Here is a 16,524-nt window from a genome sequence, read left to right on the forward strand (position 1 = left end):
TAGTGCTAGTGTATTGCCTGTAAGGTGACTGTTACTGTATATTGTCTGTGTTCCTTTCTGCTCTATGTTGCTTTTAGGCTCTCTCTTTGCTTAGGGAATCCCTTTCAATGTTTCTTATAGGGCTGGTTTCGTGTTTGCAAGTTCCTTTAGTTTTTGTTTGTCCTGGAAGCTTTTTATCTCTCCTTCTATTTTCAATGACAGCCTAGGTGGATATAGTATTCTTGGCTGCATATTTTTCTCGTTTAGTGCTCTGAAGATATCTTGTCAGTCCTTTCTGGCCTGCCAGGTCTCTGTGCATAGGTCTGTTGCCAATCTAATATTTCTACCATTGTAGGTTACATATCTCTTCTCCTGAGCTGCTTTCAGGATTTTCTCTTTGTCTCTGAGACTTATAACTTTTACTATTAGATGTTGGGGTGTTAACCTATTTTTATTGATTTGGGAGGGGTTCTCTGTGCCTCCTGGATTTTGATGCGTTTCCTTCCTCACATTAGGGAAGTTCTCTGCTATAATTTGCTCCAATATACCTTCTGCCCCTCTCTCTCTTTCTTCTTCTTCTGGGATCCCAATTATTCTAATATTATTTCGTCTTGTCGTATCGCTTATCTCTTGAATTCTGCCCTCGTGATCCTGTAGTTGTTTCTCTCTCTTTTTCTCAGCCTCTTTATTTTCCATCATTTGGTCTTCTATATCGCTGATTCTCTCTTCTGCCTCATTTATCCTAGCAGTTAGTGCCCCCATTTTTTATTGCACCTCATTAATAGCCTTTTTGATTTCGACTTGGTTAGATTTTAGTTCTTTTATTTCTCCAGAAAGGGTTTCTCTAATAACTTCCACGCTTTTTTCAAGCCCAGCTAGTATCTTTAAAGTCATGATTCTGAACTCTAGGTCCGACATCGTACTAATGTCCGTATTGAATAGGTCCCTGGCTGAAGGTACTACCTCTTGTTCTTTTTGCTGAGGTGATTTTTTTCATCTTGTCATTTTGTCCAGAGGAGAATAGATGAATGAGAGAACAAAATGCTAAGAGGTTAACAATGTCCCCAGCAAAGATACTCTATACAAATCAGAAAAGACCTGAAACCAGGGGAAAAGAAAGGGAAAGAAAGAAAAAAGAAAGAGGAAAAAAAAAAAGAAAAAGTTAAAAACAAAAACAGAACAGTACAAAAAAAGCAGAATATGATCAAATATGATCAGGCTAGTGCATAGATTAGTGCCACACACTAGATTTTGGGCGTATTTTGGTCTGTTAGAAAAAAGTTTCTCCTAAAATTTTAAAGGAAGAAAGACACATATGTACAAAATAAGGGTTGATACAATGAAGGGATGGAAGATGAATGTAAAGATGAAAAGTATAACAGATTTTATAAAAGGAATTGAAAGGATAAGATGTTGTTTGAAAAAAGAGAGAAGAATTAAAAAAAAGAAAAGAAAAAAGAAAAAAAAAGGGAGAGAATGTGATCAGGCAGGAGACTAGAACAAAGCCATACACTAGTGATTTAGGGTATATTTTGATCTGTTAGAAGAAACTGTATCTCAATATTTTAAAGAGGGAACAACTTATGTGTATATATATATATATATATATATATATATATATATGCCAAAAATAAGGGTAACTACTATGAACGGATAAAATATGACTCTAAAAATGAAAAATAAAAAAAGTTTTTTAAAAAAGGGATTGATAAGATGTTGTTTGGAAAGGCAAAAAGAAAAATTAAAAAAAAACAGTTAAAAAATTAACTTTGATGAACTAATGAATCATGGTAAAAAAAAAAGCCATGAATTCTATGTGCAGTATTCCCCTTGCCCTGGAGTTCTCCCGTTCTCCTTGATCGGTAAACTTGGTCTTGGCTTGCTGGCTGTTCGTGCTGATCTTCTCAGGGAGGGGCCTGTTGTCTTGGTTTCCAAATGTCTTTGCCGGAGGCTGTATTGCCCCGCCCTTGTGGGTCCGGTCTAAGCAAGCTGCTCAGGTTTGCTCTCATGAACTTTTGTTCCCTGCAAGCTCTCCGTACAGCTTTGGAGGACCAGGGTGAAAATGGTGGCCTCCCAATCTCCACCCGGAGGAGCTGAGAACTCTTGGCCTCACTCCTTAGTGTGCCCCCAGAGAAAAGCTGTCACTCCCGTCTCCCTGGTCTCTGGCCGCACTCCATGCTCACCCGGTCTGTGACCGAGCGTTTCTATCTCTGGCACCCGACCCCGTGTGGAGTCTCCAAACCCAGGAGATCCCTGCAATGCGCTTCCGCGCCGCTCTTCCCAGGGAGGAAGGGGAGTCTCCCCTGCTCTGCCGCTTGTTGGGTCCCTGCTGGAGGAGCAGTGGCCCGACTGGGCCGCGGATCACAGTTTATGGCAACCCCGAGCTGAGAGCTCGCGCCTCGGCTCCGTTTCTGCAGCCAGCTTCACCGCTCCAATACCTGGGAGCTCTGCTGCACTCAGGCACCCCCGGTCTTTCTGTGACCCCGAGGGTCCTGAGACCACACTGTCCCGGGAGGATTCCACCCCCTGCTTAGCCACTGGAGCGACGTCCCTCAGTGGACCCGACTTCTAAAAGGTCCAATTTTGTGCTCCTGGCTGTATCAGTTGCCAGAAGCGGCTGGCGGAGGCCCCCTTCCCCGCCGTCTATCCTCCCGAATATCGCCTCGGATTCACTTCTCCGCACGTCCTACCTTCCAGTAAGTGGTCGCTTCTCTGTTCAGAGAGTTGTTGCTACTCTCTTCTTCGATCTCCTGTTGAGTTTGTAGGTGTTCAGAATGGTTTGATCCCTATTCAGCTGAATTCCTGAGACCAGACGAAATCCAGGTCTCCTACTTCTCTGCCAAATTGCTCCGCCCCCCTGAGTTCCAGTTTTAAAGTATTATGGTCTGAGAAGATGCAGAGAATAATCTCAATCTTTTGTTATTGGTTGAGACCTGATTTGTGACCTAGTATGTGGTCTATTCTGGAGACACTTACGTGTGTGTTTTTGTGAAGAATGAGTATTCTGTTGTTTTAGGGGGGAACATTCTGTGTATTCCTATGAGGTCCATCTGGTCCAGTGTGTCATTCAAAGCTCTTGTTTCTTTGTTGATTTTCTCCTTAGTTGATCTGTCTATTGCTGAGAGTGGAGTATTGAGGTCTCCTGCAATTAACGTATTGTTATCAATATGACTCTTTATTTTGGTTAACAGTTGGCTTATGTAGATGGCTGCTCCCATGTCGGTGGCATAGATATTTACAATTGTTAGATCTTCTTGTGGGATATATCCTTTAAGGGATATATATATACGGTATATATATGATATATATATATATGATATATATATAAATATATATATATTTTTTAAAAGTAAAATATAAACTATTTAGAATTAAAGCAAATACTTCAGTATCACAAACACAATATTAAACTTCAAGAAATATACCGCTAATTTAGAGTGAGCGTTTATTTGCACAATTACAACATGCGGACAAATCCAGCAGAGGAGCAGGCCTGACGTCTGCACCCCGCACAGCAGTTGGTCCCACCACCCGCACTAAGCGCAACACACGCAAAGGGACTGCGATCCAGGGCTCCGGCGGCAGCAAAGCACGAGGGACGCAGGCGGCACTGCCACTACTCCTCCTCACCCGCAGACTCTCTCTCAAACGTGTAGGCCATGAAGCAAGTGTCAGGTCTCTTGGGGACAAGGGGATGCCCCGGTCTCACAATCTCAAAGCCCAAAAAGCTGAAGGTCCGGAGCAAGGTGGCTCTGTCGTCGCGGTTCTTGTGGAAGCAAATGAAGACGTGGGCGGCGTGGAGCTGCTCCTCCGTGAACTCAAGAAGCACTGAAAAGCTGTACTTGCTCCCCTCGGGCAGAGTGCCGCCAGGGATCTCGATTTACGGGCTGCAGCCGCACAGCACTGCTCTCCAGTTAATGTGTCTGGAACCCGTGAGCCTGGTCTGGACGTTCAGAATCCTCGTCTTGCTGTTAGACGTTAGTTTCTCTTTTACATTCAGCCGATTATCAGAGTAAAATAAATTAGCTGAAAGATTGTGATCCCTCTGACTATTCCCTCGCCCACCTGGGATATATATATGATATAGTGTCCTTCTGTGTCTCATTGCAGTCTTTAGTTTAAAATCTAATTTGTGTGATATGAGAATTGCTACCCCAGGTTTCTTTTGAGGTCTGCTCGCATGGAAGATTGATCTCCATGCTTTCACTTTCAGTCTGGATGTATCTTTAGGTTTGAAATGAGTCTCTTGTAGGCATCATATGGATGGGTCCTGTCTTTTTATCCAATCTGCAACCCAGTGCCATTTTTTGGGAGCATTTATGCCATTTATGTTGAGAGTGATTATTAAAAGATATGAATTAATTGTCATGTTGCCTGTGAAGACATTGTTTTTATAGATTGTCCCTGTATATTTCTGTTGTATATCACTCTTGGGGTCTTTCTCCTTTTATAGAACCCCCCTTAATATTTCTTCCAGGGCTGGCTTAGTGGTCACTTATTCTTTCAGTTTCTGCCCATCTTGGTAGCTCTGCATCACTCCATCCATTCTAAATGACAGCCTTGCCGGATAAAGTGTTCTTGGCTTCATGTTCTTCTCGTTTAGTACCCTGAATACGTCTTGCCAGGTCTTTCTGGCTTTCCAGGTCTCTCTGGATAGATCTGACATTATTCTGCTGTTCCTCCCACTGTACATAAGGAATCTCTTCCCCCTACCTGCCCTTAAGATGGTTTCCTTGGTTCTAAGATTTGTGAGTTTTACTATTATATGCCTGGGCGTTGGCTTGTTTTCCTTGATCTTGGGAGGGGTCCTCTCTGCCTCTAGGATATGAATGTTTGTTTCATTCCTCAGATTAAGGAAGTTCTCAGCTATGATTTGGTCAAATATATCTTGTAGTCCTCTCTCTCTCCACCCTGTCTGGGATTCCAGTAATTCTGACATTGGAACGTTTCATGGTGTCACTTATTTCTCTGATTCTATGTTCATGGATTCTGAGTTGTTTTTCCCTGGCCTCCTCTTTTCCCTTTTTATCTATTAAATTGTCTTCCAGGTCACTAATTTGTTCTTCTGCCTCAAGTACCCTAGCTATTAGAGTATCTAGATTAGATTGGATCTCACTGATAGCATTTTTAAGTTCTGCCAATTCAGCTTTCATTTCTGCCCTTAGAGACTCTATGTTGCCATTAATCGATTTCTCCTTTCTAGCTATTGTCTTCACAGTTGCTAGCCTGAATTCCATCTCCGACATCTTGGTTATATCTTCATCCATTTTTAAATCTGTGTCATAAGTCATAATTTCTGAGTCTTAACTATTTTGGGAATATCTTCTCCTAGTCATTCTATTGAGGGGTGGTTGAGGGAATGTATAGAGTCCAAATTATTGACCACAACCCAAGCAAGCTGCACCTGTTTTATAGGGACCTTAGGGTTGCTGATCTCTTGTTCTTCCAGCCTGTCTTCTGGGGGAGAGGCCTGCCGTGCTTTTATTCAGGCAACCCTGTTTGGGTAGATTTGCCCTGCCCCCTGTGGAGGGTGATGGGCTCAGTGGAAACCGGTTTTTTGGGGGCTTTTGTTCTCTGTAGGCTTTCCCTAGCAACTTTCTGCATCTTTTCTGAGAGTCAGAGCAGAAGAGACCACCAGCTGCCCCCAGTTCGCACACCCGGCCCCCCGCTCTGGGTTTCTGTCAGGGGGGCTGCCCTAAAGTCCTTTCCCCACCGCTACCAGTCTGCGAGTCTGTGCCCAGTCCCTAGTGCAGGAGACTGTCGATCACCGGTGGTGTAGGATCCCCACAACCAGGCTCCCTCCCGCTGCTGTTTATTCTCCAATATCTGCCCGGGGAATCACGGCTCCCTGCTTCGTACCTTGGAACCAACCGCCTGCGATAGTCTGTTTGTAGAGATTCAGATCTATCTTCTTACATCTCAGGCTGATGTCGTGGATGTTCAGAGTGGGCTGGTAGATATCCACCTCAATTCCGGGGGCCAGTTGAAATAGGGTCCCCTACTCCTCCGCCATCTTTTCCCCCTTTTGTGTTTTTGATTTTAGCCATTCTGGTAGGTGTGAGGTGAGAGCTCATTGTACTTTTTATTTGTATTTCCCTGATGAGGATAATGTTGATAATCTCTTCATGTGTCTGTTGGCCATCTGGATGTCTTCCTTGGAGAAATGTCTGTCTGTGTGTTCTGCCCAATTTTTAATTGGATTATTTCTGTAATGGGTTTTGAGTTTTATAAGTTCCTTTTTTTAGAGTTTTATAAATTCTTTATATATTTTGGATACTAACTCTTTATTGGATGTGTCATTTGCAAATAACTTCTTTCATTTTGTAAGTTGTCTCTTAGTTTTGTTGTTTGTTTCTTTTGCTGTGGAGAAGCTTTTTATTTTGATGTAGTTCCAACAGTTTATTTTTGCTTTTGTTTCCCTTGCTTCACCTATCTAGAAAAATGTTGCTATGGCCAATGTCAGAGAAATTACTGCCTGTGCTCTCTTCTAGGATTTTTATGGTTTCAGTTCTCTTATTTCGGAACTTAGTCCATTTTGCATGTACGGTTATTATGAGGGCTCGATTGTCCACATGGTTGAATAAATCATCATCAATTGGCAATTTAACTCAATCTTCAGCCCCTCTCCACTCCATTGAAGTCAGAGATAGGGCTGAAGTGCCAACCCTCTAATCATGCCTTGGCCTTTTTGGTAAGATAGCTCCCCATCTTGGAGCTATCTAGGGCCCCCAGCTACCAGTCAGTCATGTTATTAGCATGCAAAAGATATTTTTATCAATTCTAAGATTCCAGGAGGTTCTAAGATTATAAGCTCTTGTGTCAGGAACCTAGGGGCTGCGACCAAATATTTCACCCAATGATGCTTTTCTCACCTGTATCATTCAGGAAATTCCTAGGGTTTTAGAAGCTCCCTGTCAGGAACTGGATCAAAGACCAAATATGTTTCTTTTTATATCACAATATCACAGCAAGTATGATTTGAATAGCAAACACGGAGGATTATTTTGGAGATGCATTTAAGGTACATTGATGAAGGATGGGGTGAGTTGTAAGCAGGCTGCCTATGAGGGGCCACTTCTTGTGATTTTATCTAAGTGGCAAGAGTGTGGTTGCGTCTTAGTGCTGTCACATATGTAAATCAAATAGTGTTGGTTTACCTCTTAATTCTTCTTGACCACTGTTCTTGGGTTCTCTGTGCATATCTATTTCTACTACCTTTCTCCAAGAACTTTTATTTCTGCCAGAAATATTCAGAATTAGAGGCAAAGTTTGGTTTCTTAGGTATAAATCAGAAACATTTTTTTTCATTTTTTGATTTTTAATTTTTAAAAAATACCTTAAGTAATCCCTATACCCAACATGGGGCTCGAACTCATGACCCCAAGATCAAGATTCTCATGTCTACTGACTGAGTCAGCCAGGTGCCCCTAATTTTTAATTTTATAAGTTTTTATTTTAATTCCATTTAGTTAACATACCATTGTTACATTAGTTTCAGGTGTACAGTATAGTGATTCAACAATTCCATACATCACCGGGTTTTCATTATAACAAGCACACTCCTTTATCCCTATCACTCATTTCACCCATCCTCCTTCTTCTCTATAGTTAAGAGTCTGTCTCTTGGTTTGCCTCTAGTGTTCTATTTTTTCTCTTGCTTCTTTGTTTCTTAAATTCCACATATGAGTGAAATCATGTGGTATTTGCCTTTCTCTGACTCATCTTGCTTAGCATAATATGCGCTAGCTCCATCCATGTTGTTGCAAATGGCAAGATTTCATTCTTTTTAATGGCTAATAGCCCATTATGTATATATATATACCACATATCCATTCATCAGTTGCTGGACATTTGGGCTCTTCCCATTATATGGCTATTGTTGAAAATGCTGCTATAAATATTGGGATGCATGTGTCCCTTCAAATCAGTATTTTTATATCCTTTGGGTAAATACCTAGTAGTGTGATTGCTAGATCAAAGGGTAGTTCTATTTTTAACTTTTTGAGGAATGCCCTTATTGTTTTCCAGAGTGGCTGGACCAACTTGCATTCTCACCAATAGTACATGAGGTTTCTTTTTCTCCACATCCTCGCTGTTTCTTGTGTTTTTGATTTTGGCCATTCTGCCAAGTGTGAGATATCTCATTGTAGTTTTGATTGCATTTCCCTGGTGGTAGTGATTATGAACATCCTTTCATGTGTCTGTTGGCCATCTGGATGTCTTCTTTAGAGAAATGTCTGTTCATGTCTTCTGCCCATTTTTTTTTAAGCTGGCATATTTGTGTTTTTTGTTGAGTTTTATATGTTCTTTATATATTTTGGGTACTAATCCTTTATCAGATATATCATTTGCCGATATCTTTTCCCATTCTATAGGTTACGTTTTAGTTTTGTTGATTATTTCCTTTGCTGTGCAGGGAAACTATTGGCGTTGTACCAATAGTTTATTTTTGCTTTTGTTTCCCTTTCCTTAGGGGACCTATCTAGAAACCCGTTGCTATGGCTGATGTCAGAGAAATTACTACCTATGCTCTAGTCTAGGATTTTATTATTTCAGATTTCACATTTAAGAATTTTATCCATTTTCAGTTTATTTTTGTGTATGGTGTAAGAAAGTGGTCCAGTTTCATTCTTTTTCATGTTGCTGTCCAGTTCTCCCAGCAGCATTTGTTGAAGAGACTTTTTCCCATTGGATATTCTTTCCCGCTTTGTCCAACATTAAGTGACTATATAATGGTGGGTTTATTTCTGGGTTTTATTCTGTTCTGTTGATCTCTGTATCTATTTTTTTGTGCCAGTACCATACTGTTTTGATTACTACAACTTTGTAATATTACATGAAATTTAGAATTGTGATGCCTCCAGCTTTGCTTTTCTTTTTCTCTTTTCTTTTTCCTCTTTCTTTCTTTCTTTCTTTCTTTCTTTCTTTCTTTCTTTCTTTCTTTCTTTCTCTTTCTTTTTCTTTCTTTCTTTCTTTCTTTCTTTTTCTTTCTTTCTCTTTCTTTCTTTCTTTCTTTCTTTCTTTCTTTCTTTCTTTCTTTCTTTCTTTCTTCTTTCTTCTCTTTTGTCTTTCTTTCTTTCATTCATTGTCTTTTTCAAGATTGTTTGGCCATCTGAGGTCTTTTGTGATTTCATACACATTTTAGGATTGTTTGTTCTAGGTCTGTGAAAAATGCTGTTGGTATTTTGATAGGGATTGCCTTAAGTGTGTATATTGCTTTGGGTAGTATAGACAATTTAACAGTATTTGTTCTTCCAATCCATAAGCATGAGATATCTTTCCATTTCTTTGTGTCATCTTCAATTTCTTTCCTCAGTGTTTTATAGTTTTCAGAGTGCAGGTTTTTCACCTCTTTGGTTAGGTTTATTCCTAGGTATCTAATTATTTTTGGTGTAATTGTAAATGGCATTGTTTTCTTAATTTTTCTTTCTGCTGCTTCATTATTGGTGTATAGAAATGCAACAGATTTCTGTATGTTGATTTTGTATCCTCTGACTCTACAGAATTTGTTTATCAGCTCTAAAAGTTTTTTTGTTAAGTCTTTTGGGCTTTCTATATAGAATATCATATCATCAGCCAATAGTGAAAGTTTGACTTCTTCCTTGCCAATTTGGATGCCTTTTATTTACTTATTTCTTTAGTTGTCTGATTGCTGTGGCTAGGACTTCCAGTACTATGTTGAATAAAAGTGGTGAGACTGGACATCCTTGTCTTGTTCCTGACCTTAGGGAAAAGGCTCTCCATTTCTCCCCATTGAGAATGATGTTAGTTGTGGGTTTTTTATAGATGGCCTTTATAATTTTGAGGTATGTTCCCTCTAAGCCTACTTTGTTGAGGGTTTTTATCATGAATGGATGTTGTACTTTGTCAAATGCTTTTTCCCGTGTCTGTTGAAATGATCATATGATTCTTATTCTTTCTCTTAGTGATGTGGTGTATCATGTTGGTTGATTTGTGAATATTGAACCACCCTTGCAACCCAGGAATAAACCCCACTGGATCGTGGTGAATGGTTTTTTAAATGTATTGTTGGATCCTGTTTGCTAGTGTTTTGTTGGGAGACTTTTGCATCCATGTTCACAGAGATATTGGCCTATAGTTCTCTTTTTTTTCTGGTGTCTTTATCTGGTTTGGGTGTCAGGGTAATGCTGGCCTCATAGATTTAACTTGGAAGTTTTCCTTCCTCTTCTGTTTTTGGAATACTTTGAGAAAAATAGATATTAACTGTTCTTTATTTTTTTATTATGTTCAGTTAGCCAACATGTAGTACATCATTAGTTTTTGATGTAGTGTTCAACAATTCATTAGTTGTGCATAACACTCAATGCTCATCACCACATGTGCCCTCCTTACCCATCTTAACTGTTCTTTAAATGTTTGGTAGATGGGGCACCTGGGTGGCTCAGTCATTAAGTATCTGCCTTCAGCTCAGGTCATGATCCCAGGGTCCTGGGATCAAGCCCCACATTGGGCTCCCTGCTCTGCGGGAAGCCTGCTTCTCCCTCTCCCACTCCCCCAGCTTGTGTTCCTTCTCTGTCAAATAAATAAATAAAAATCTTTAAAAAAAATAAATGTTTGGTAGAATTTTGCTGTGAAGCCACTGGTCCTAGACTTTTGTTGTTGGGAGTTTTTTGACTACTGACTCAATTTCTTTGCTGGTAATCGGTCTGTTCAAATTTTCTATTTCTTCCTGTTTCAGTGTTGGTAGTTTATATGTTTTTAGGAGTTTATCCGTTTCTTCTAGGTTGTCCGATTTGCTGGCATATAGTTTTTAATAATATTCTCTTATAATTGTTTGTATTTCTGTGGTGTTGATTGTTATTTTTCCTCTCTCATTTGTGATTTTCTTTATTTGGCTCCTCTTTCTTTTTTTCTTGATAAGTCTGGCTAGAGGTTTATCAATTTTATTGATTTTTTTTTTTTAAACGAACCAGCTCCTGGTTTCATTGATCTGTTGTACTGTATTTTTAGTTTCTATATCATTTATTTCCACTCTAATCTTTATTATATCCTTCCTGCTGCTGGTTTTAGGTTTTGTTTGTTATTCTTTTTCTAGGTCCTTTGGGTGTTAAGGTTAGGTAGTTTATTTGAGATTTTTTTTTTGCTTTTTGAGGTTGGCCTGTATTGCTCTAAACATCCCCCTTAGAACTGCTTTCGCTGCATCCCAAATGTTTTGCAGTGTTATGTTTTCATTTTAATTTGTTTCCATGTGCTGTTTTATTTCTCCTTTTATTACCTGGTTAACTTAACCTCTATATATTTGTGGTCTTTCCAGATTTTTTATTGTGGTTGATTCCTGTTTTTATAGCACTGTGATCAGAAAAGATGTGTGGTATGACTTCAGTCTTTTTGAATTTGTTGAGATTTGTTTTGTAGCCTAAAATGTGATCTATTCTGGAGAATGTTCCATGTGCACTTGAAAAGAATGTGTATTTTGCTGTTTTAGGATGGAATGTTCTGAATACGTCTGTTAAATCCATTTGGTCCAGTGTGTCATCCAAAGCCATTGTTTCCTTGTTGATTTTCTGTTTAGATGATCTGTCCATTGTTGTAAATGGGGTGTTAAAGTCCCCTACTATTATTGTTTATTATCATTTCCTTTGTGTTTGTTAAGTGTTTTATATATTTGGTTGCTTCCATGTTGGGTGTGTAAATTTTTACAACTGTTTTATCTTCTTGTTGGATTGTCCCCTTTGTTATGGTATAATGTTCTTCTTTGTCTCTTGTTATAGTCTTTATTTAAAAGTGTATTTTGTCCAGTATAAGTTATTGCAACTCCTACCAGAGAGAATATTTTTAATACTGTTAAAAATAACTATTTTAGTGTATTGTGTGCATGATCTAGGAGCTGGTATTTTGCCTATAGGCAAGTTCTTTTATAAGGTAATATACCTTAGTTTTTTAGTGGTGTGGCAACAGAAAAATTTCAGAGCAGCTGTTCAAGGTGCTTCTGTTATGGCAGTAACATTTTCAACAGGTGACTTCAGTATATTTATCCAAGGTAGTATGTATTTTCCCCATCCCCCCATCATAGTAGTGGTTATTTGGGAGTTGGCTATCCTTCATAGAAGGCCACCTAAGCCATTGCTTACATTTCCTTACTCAGGACAAAGTTCCTGAGAACATGGTGTCTAGAGCATGTTATAACCTCCTTCTGTGAATTCTGTATAAGAACTTATGTAAATTTAAGGAACTACTGTGTGTTTTTAAGTGTATTTTACTCACTACAAAGTAATGGGAACATTTTTGTGAGTTTAGATTGCCTTCATGAAGTAAGAGACTCACCAAGAAAAAATAAAATGAAGTTCTGATGGAGTATAATTTGTTTTCTACTATAGCTAACAAACCTTGTAGATCTTAATGAAGGAACTGAGAGGAAAGTATGCCTTCTTCCAGTATTGACTTGTTTTCCTTTTGTTTAAGGATCACAAATTGATTAAGGAAAATAGCTTATGAAATTCTTGTCTGGCTGTGAGAACAGAGTCTGCACTACTTTTATTAGGGCTGTATTTGTTCAATAGTAACTCTGTGATACTAATATTTTTGATGAATATTATATAGTCATTTATGTTAATGATTCTCAACCTTTTTGCTTTCAGGACCCCCATGCCCTTAAATGTTTTGAGGACCCCAAAGAGATTTTATCTAATCTTGTCATGTCCTTTCCCTTCCTTTTCTTTTTCCCTTCCCTTCCCATGGGTTCACCTTTTCAATACTTATTTGCTTGAAGTTAAAACGGGGAAAATTTTAAACGTATTTATTCATTTAAAAGTAGCAATAATAAATTCATAAATAGTTATATTTGTTTTCATAAAAATAAAAATATCCGCAAATCATAAAAAACAAAAGGAGGAGTGGCATTGTTTCACAATTTTTTTTGCAAAGTTGTTTAATATTAGATTTAATGAAAATAATTGGATTCTTACATCTGTTTCTGTGTTCAATCTGCTGCATTATGTTCTGGTTGTAGTATGTGAAGAAAGTCCAGCTTCACACAGATATGTGCTTGGAAGGGGTATAATATTTTAATAGCCTTTTCAGATAATTATGGATATTCTTCTTTGACACTACACCAAAAGTTGGCATGTGTTAGTTTTTTAAAGATTAGTTGTAATGTGGAATCTGAAATCATATCAATGATCTTTGTACTCTATTAAGCTAAAGATTCACTGGTCTGTCTTGCAGTTTGAGTGACTCTTTTACACATGCGTGATTTTGGAACATAATGCATTGGTAAACATATCTGAGTTGTATAGGTCTCTTTATATAATATTTAAAAATTATATTGGATATTATCACCATCAATCCCATTAGAAACAAGCTTTAAGTATTGGGAAGTTGTCAAGCTTACAATAGTGGATACATATTTTCCAGAATTCTAATTTTGACTGATAAACTTGAATTTACCCCTGTCAACAAATAATCTGAATAGTTTTTTTTTTTATTAAAATGACAGACTTGCTCTTTACTTTCATGAAAATTCCTGCCAGGCCCAAATCTGACTTACTCTAGTTTGTGTGTTAATCATTCTTTGAAATAAAAATGGTGTTCCATGGTAGAGCTTATTCAACTTGGAGTTCAACTAATTGCACATGCACTTTTCCCCAAGACAACTATTGAACTTTACTGTGCAGCAGAAGTACTTTATGCATATATCCCATGTTTATCACAAATTTAATAAAATTGTTGCCAGGGTGACATAGGCAAATAATGTCTTCATGTTATTATGAAAGTATTTTTGACTATACAGACTTGGTGAAATTGTGCTGTATGTCTCTGGGAGTCCACAGACCTTACTTTGATGTGCTGGTACACTGTTAGCCCTTCTTTTGTTCTTGTTAGGAATACAGTAACTGCTGGTAATGTTTTCACAGATTTCCCAAACTTTGATGCACTTACACCAAGGGATTTTTCATTTGCCTCACTCTCTCCTGAATCTACAGCAAACTGGCATTCAGGATGAGACTCAGAATTGTGCACAATCTTCTGATTGTTGGTATGCTGGTAGAAAAAAGATACAATTTTAGTAATAAAAATATTGGTATTCATTAAATGCCTACAGTGTTCGTGTCTTTTTATGTTTGATAGTATCTACCCTGGCTCTTTTCTTTTATGAGGATGTTGTGAGAATTAATTTGATAATTATTTATTTAGAGAAGGGGAGAGAAGGGGTGGGGAGGGGCAGAGAGAATCTTAAGCAGGCTCCATGTCCAACATGGAGCCTGATGCGGGCTGGATCTCACAACCCTGAGATCATGACCTGAGCTGAAAGCAAGAGTTGGACACTTAACTGAGCCACCCAGGCGCCCTGAACTAATTTGATGTTTAAAAAATGTAAGAATCTATTTTTACTGCATGGCATGTTTTAAAATACATCATGTTGTGAGATAATTATGTACTAATGAAAGTACAGTGACACCTTAAAGGTTCATTAGTCAACTGTAGTTGAAGGGAGGAAGAGAGGAAATTCCTAGGCATAGTGATGCCAAATGTCAAAACATTTAAAAGCTACAATGGAAAAAACATTTTTCCTCTTCTGTATATTGGAAGTGGAAGTATTTTTTTTTTTTTAAAGTAAGTAGATGAAGGTTTACTAAAATGGAACCAGGAACAGGAATAGATGCTGAAAGGGAGAGTTTTCATTTGAAAACTTTTTTAGATAGTTTTTAGATAATCCCAGAGGGATTCTCTCCTCCCTCCAACATTCTTGGTTCCCTATGCAATTGAGATTTATAGTTAAATGAATGTTACAAATCTAGAAAAAACAATAGCCGGATTAGTCTATCCTTGAACATGCCATGGGTCAATTTGGTAAGCAAGAGTTCTTGGAGATGGAGGGGGCAATGAAGAAATTTCAGGAAGAAAGAATATTTACTTTCAAGAATGTTGCAAGGTTTTTGATTTTTAAAGCTAAATTAAAATGTGAATAATCACCATGTACTTGTGATTAAATGCACTCTCTTCCTCCTCATAAAGTATTGCAGCATTTAATTGATAAACAGATCAAATGAAAATAAGATGATTGGATGTATTTTACACAATAATATATACAGTTATATGTCACTTTGAACTTTACAAAGAACTCCAGCACTTTAGATTTTAAAAAGAAGTTTTACATTTACTATTTCATTTTAATATTAAAAAGAGAAAAAAAGCTCTGAAGTAGGTGAGAAAGGAATTCTCATTATGTGAGAATCAGTTTTACCCAAAGCCATAGGCCTTCTGAATCAAAGGGTTTAATTTAAAACTAGGTCTCTGGATTAACAGTTCCCTGTACTTGGTGCTGCATAGTGTTGCTGCCATGCTACTTTTTTTTTTTTTTAAGATTTTATTTATTTATTTATTTGAGAGAGAGAGAGAAAAACAGCATGAGTGGGGAGAGGGTCAGAGGGAGAAGCACCAAGCCGGGAGCCCGATGTGGGACTCTATCACAGGACTCCAGGATCATGACCTGAGCTGAAGGCAGTCGCTTAACCAACTGAGCCGCCCAGGCGCCCCTGCCATGATACTTTTAACTGATGGGATTACATAGTTATGGTATTCACTGGGTATTCTGGCTCAGAGATTATCCAAACAAGATAAATTCTTATTGGGCCAGAGTACAACCTCATCTTTGGGGTAGGACATCTGTAGAGCAGGATTCTCTCTCAGGTCTGTTGAGAAAGTTTGAGAAAAGTTCAATTTGAATCAGGCTATCCTAGGTCAAGTCTTGCCATGGCTTGCCCACACCCTCCTGCTCTCTGGCTCTCTTGTTAGGAATTGCCCTCCTTTACTTCTTTTTTGTTGTTAGGCTTTTAGGAATTAAATAGTATTTCCTCTATCCCTAAAAATATTTTGAGAACTCCTCACATTAACTTATGACCAACCAAAGGGATAGGAGCATCATCTATCTTGTGTGTTTCAACCTTTTATAATAAAGCAAGTGATAGGATAAATCTATTGTGTGTCAGGAAGAGGCAATAGCTATTCAAACCCAAACAATTTCTTTTTGTTTAGATCCCATTTTTAGTATGTATGTGGGAGATACTAGCCTGTGAGTTAAGGACTTAATGGTATTTCAAATTCCTGGTCAACTTTTCTACTCCCATCCTTCATTTGTCAAATCTAACTCTTCATAGGAAGTCTTCTTTCTGTATTGTAGGGAGACTGAGATGGAAGTAGTGTATGTTTAGTGGCAGATTACTTCACTGCAAACATAGGCTAAGGTTCTTACCTTTTGTTTTCAGACACTGCCTGGCTAAGTACTAAGCATTTTCCATTGTTAATAGTAATGATAATAATAATGATAATAATAATAATACCACCACCAACATGGAAGCAGAAACATTCCCTTTCACCTCAGTTGGCTTTTGATGTCTTTTGAGTTCTTTTCAGCATTTAGCTCTTCTTATTTTTTCATCTCAGCAAATCTATTTTGACTTTTTTAAAACAGGTAAGTCAACAAGGCAAGGGGCCGGAGCACACTGGTTCACAGAAGCCCCTGTGCCTTGGGACTTGAGGACATTGCTCCACAGTATCTATTTGTTAGACTATGACAGCTAGTGG

General features: G+C 38.3%; 1 protein-coding gene across 3 annotated transcripts in view; it reads left to right on the plus strand.

Annotated features, from left to right (window-relative positions):
• KDM4C (lysine demethylase 4C) overlaps positions 1-16,524 on the plus strand; it is a 506,632-nt gene that overhangs the window by 323,339 nt on the left and 166,769 nt on the right. The window lies entirely within an intron of this gene.

This window comes from Eumetopias jubatus, unplaced genomic scaffold, assembly GCF_037043125.1.
Source record: "Eumetopias jubatus isolate StellerSeaLion01/CBP00866 unplaced genomic scaffold, mEumJub1_p1.0 scaffold_15, whole genome shotgun sequence".
NCBI classification, from domain to species: domain Eukaryota; kingdom Metazoa; phylum Chordata; class Mammalia; order Carnivora; family Otariidae; genus Eumetopias; species Eumetopias jubatus.